Raw genomic sequence first — 4,155 nt, 5'->3', positions numbered from 1 at the left:
GTTTTAAAACTTGCAGGATGTTTTTATAGTACAATGACCTCTTATATGTCAAAAGATCAAGGACATTTTGATTTCTCCGTTCATGACCCCTTTAAAGAATGCAGCCAGCTTTAGTTCACTGTTGTGAGAAGCGTTTCTAAATGGCTGCAATCCATACATACATGTTGATATATATATATATATATATATATATATATATATATGTGTATGTATGTGAGGAGTGGGAGTATTTCCTCTCTGTATGAGTATATAAGAGGATTTCCTGTGTGCTTTTGTATATGTGTGATTGTTTGATAACAGTGTCAGATCGTCAGTAAGACCATATGGCAGAAGTTCCGTAACGCTGGTATCTTACACAATATGTGAGGTTATCTGAGTTTGCCTTTTGGTAACAGAACGAGTAAAGATATTGACATTGACTATTTTCTGACTTTCTGTTTGGTGTAAAATGATATATCTACACAGATAAGTACATTTTCATGCTGCTCTTGTTTTTCTCAGGTTTGTTTCTTCATTGCCCTGTACTATAATGTGATCATTGCCTGGTATCTGTTCTATATGGGGAATTCATTCCAGTATCCATTGCCATGGGAACAGTGTCCTGTAGATATGATCTCAAACCAGACAGGTATGTTGTTCACAAACACATAAACATGTGACATGGCCATTTTGATTCATTTTGTAGTCATAAACACATAAAAGGAGTAATTAATTTCTTACCATATTCAAAAGTTTGGGGTCAGTATTTTTTTTTTTTAAAGAAATGAATACCTTTATTCAGCAAGGATACACATTAAATTGATTAAAAGTGACAGTAAATATATTTATATATACATTTAAATTAATGCTGTTCTTTTTAACTTTCTTTTCATCATAAAATCCTGAAAATAAAATTATCATGGTTTTCCACAAAAATATAAAGCATCACAACTGTTTTAAACATTAATAATAACAAGAAATGTTTCTTGAGCAGCAAATCAGCATATTAGAATGATTTTTGAAGGATCATGTGACAATGGCTGCTGATAATTCAGTTTTACCATCACATTTTAAAATATATTAAAATAGAAAACAATTATTTTAATTTCTAATTTCACTGCTTTATTCTTGATCAAATAAATGTAGCTTTGGTGAGCAAAAGACTTAAAAAATTTTTTTTTAAATAAATAAACATTAAAAAAAAACTTGCTGACCCCAAACGTTTGAATAGTAGTAAAATATGTATGTGAAATGTGTATTCTGTTTTATTTAAAAACATTATATCACCAATTACGGTAAAAAAAATAAATAAATAAAAAATACAAAAATACAAATTTAATAAAAATTAGCAAAATTAAATAGACAGTATGTAGTAATGAACATATCAAGCTTTTAAAATAGCAGTAAAACCCACTGCATTCAGACTTTAGGTGAAGGGTTCAATGGAAGAATAGATTTTGTTGTTGCCTAAGGCAAAGGCACAAAGGAAAATCATTTTTTCTATTCAAATATGAAAAAACTGAATAGTGTGAACATTTCACTAATGAGCACTCAGTTACTAGTCAGTTATTCACGCACATCCCTAATAATTACACTCTTTTTATATTGCGTGACTTTGATATAAAGGGTTTTTGTATCTTCCTGTCTCAGTGAAGGAATGTGCAGCAAGCTCTCCTACCTCATATTTCCGGTTCAGGAAGGCTCTGGATATCTCAGACTCCATAGATCAGTCAGGAGAGTTTAACCCCATCATGACCGGTTGCCTGCTTGCAGCTTGGGCTATTGTGTGTCTCGCAATGATCAAGGGAATCAAGTCTTCTGCCAAGGTACAACATACAACATACACACGTTTGTTTCTCTATCACGGTGGGGCTTTTCTTGTACATCCATTGTTTGTTACTGAGCTAATGATATTTTCTATCCCCTAACCTTTTTTTTTAACATTTGTCAAAATAATTGTAATTGTTTATCAAGCCATTTTCCTTACAATGTTAGTGTTTCACTATCTTTGTGAGGTTTTAGTATCCTGGGACATTTGGTCCCCACAGTGCATTCAAAATTGTTGCCAAAACTTGTAAATGAATGAAATCAAAAGATGTCTCTTAGTGAAATTAATACACAAAAAGAACGATCCATTGAACGATCTGTCTCTTCTTTTCTCCAGGTGATGTATTTTTCCTCAGTGTTTCCTTACGCTGTATTGATCTGTTTTCTCATCAGAGGGCTCATGTTGGACAGCGCAATAGAGGGCATCAAATATATGTTTTATCCTAAGGTGACAACAAGAGCTCACACTACTCCCATAAAGTGCAATTCAAAGGCACGTCAAATGCTATATTTAAATGTGATTGTATAATCATAGTCTATTTCTCTTTATTAGCCGGAGATTTGGGGGGAAGTGCAGGTGTGGCGTCAGGCTGCTACACAGGTGTTCTTTGCACTGGGTCTGGGTTATGGCTCTGTGATCGCTTACTCGTCCTACAACCCTGTGCATTACAACTGCCACCGGGACGCCATCATGGTCTCTGGCATCAACTTTATGACCTCAGTACTGGCCTCTCTGGTTGTCTTTGTGGTCCTCGGTTTCAGAGCCAAGAACATTGCTCTGGATTGTGTTGCAACGTAAGTGAGAATCTGTGTTAATTTTCCTCCTTTTTGGCTTGAAATACAATTGCATTGGATTTCTTACCTTAATTTAAGGAAGTGTTATGAAAAGGTCCACAGGACACACATTATTGTTCAAAAGTTTGCGGTCAGTAATACTTTTTAAATGTTTTTTTTTTAACAAAGTCTCTTATCCTCACCAAAGCTGCATTTGAACAAAGTAAAAACTATTTAATATAATTTAATAATACAATTTAAAATAACTTCTTCTTTTTGAATATATTATAAAATGTAATTTATTCCTGTGATGCAAAGCTGAATTTTCAGCATCATTACTCCAGTCTTCAGTGTCACATGATCCTTCAGAAATCATTCTGATATGCTGATTTGTTGCTCAGAAAGTTTCCTGTCATTATCAATGTTGAAAACAGTTTTTGCTGCTTAATATTTTTTATGAAAACTGCACATACATTTTTTTTTAAATTCATAGATGAAAAGACGGAAGGTCAAGAGCAGCGTTTATATGAAAGATATATTTGTAACATTATAAATATCTTTACTGTCACTTTTGATTAATTTGATGCATCCTTGCTGAATAAAAGTATTAATTTCTTTTAAAAAATCTTACAAACTCCAGACTTTTGAACAGTAGCATAATTTACAATGCAATATAATTGTTTTACATTGTTTTTAACGATACATCTCATTATTAATTTCCATCATTTTTGTTCCTTCAGATGTATTTACATACAGTGAATCCAGCTAATAGTATTCCCTCTTTCTAAAAATTATTGAATAATTTCTTTATTTTGATAATACATGTTAATATCACTCTGTAGTAATGTGGCCATTTTGGTCGACTTTGTTCTTTCTCATGCTGCTGAATTTGGGCCTCTCCACCATGTTTGGCAGCATGCAGGGGATTCTTACCCCACTCATGGACAACTTCCGAGTGCTGGGGCGCCACAAGACCATGTTGACGGGTACACACAAATAGACACACTAATACTAAATGATATTGTGCCCTGGCTGTAAATGTCACATAACTTGGCCGTATGATTGTATAATTTGCAGTGTGTAGCTGTATCCTGGGCTTCTTCATTGGCCTGCTATTCACTCAGAGAAGTGGCAACTATTTCGTGACCATGTTTGATGACTATTCTGCCACATTGCCACTGATCATCGTTGTCGTTTTTGAAACTGTCAGCGTGGCATGGATTTACGGTGCTGATCGGTGAGATGAAATGTGAAATGATAGATTTCTATTATGATTATCCTGGAGTTTGTGTGATCGGCTGTTTGTAGTCTTTTTTTAATCCTCACTGTATTTGCTGTTCTTCAGTTTCTTGGATGATGTGGAGGTGATGCTGCACTGGCGCCCTCCAGTGGTTTATAGCTATTTGTGGAGGTATGTTGGTCTGCTTGGCATGGTGGGATTGCTGGCGGCTAGTCTTCTCCGCATGGTCTTCAAACGGCCCACTTACACAGCTTGGAATCACACCACGGTATTATACACTCTCAAATAAGATGGAACATTATAAACTAACTTCTATGTAAAAAAAAAAAAAAAAA

The 4,155-nt window shown here is 34.4% G+C and overlaps 1 pseudogene; it reads left to right on the top strand.

Annotated features, from left to right (window-relative positions):
- LOC107731169 (sodium-dependent neutral amino acid transporter B(0)AT2-like) overlaps positions 1-4,155 on the top strand; it is an 11,800-nt pseudogene that overhangs the window by 5,011 nt on the left and 2,634 nt on the right.

This window comes from Sinocyclocheilus rhinocerous, unplaced genomic scaffold (genome assembly GCF_001515625.1).
Source record: "Sinocyclocheilus rhinocerous isolate Xijiao unplaced genomic scaffold, SAMN03320098_v1.1 scaffold1185, whole genome shotgun sequence".
NCBI lineage: Eukaryota > Metazoa > Chordata > Actinopteri > Cypriniformes > Cyprinidae > Sinocyclocheilus > Sinocyclocheilus rhinocerous.
This window is presented reverse-complemented; position numbering and strand designations above follow the sequence as displayed.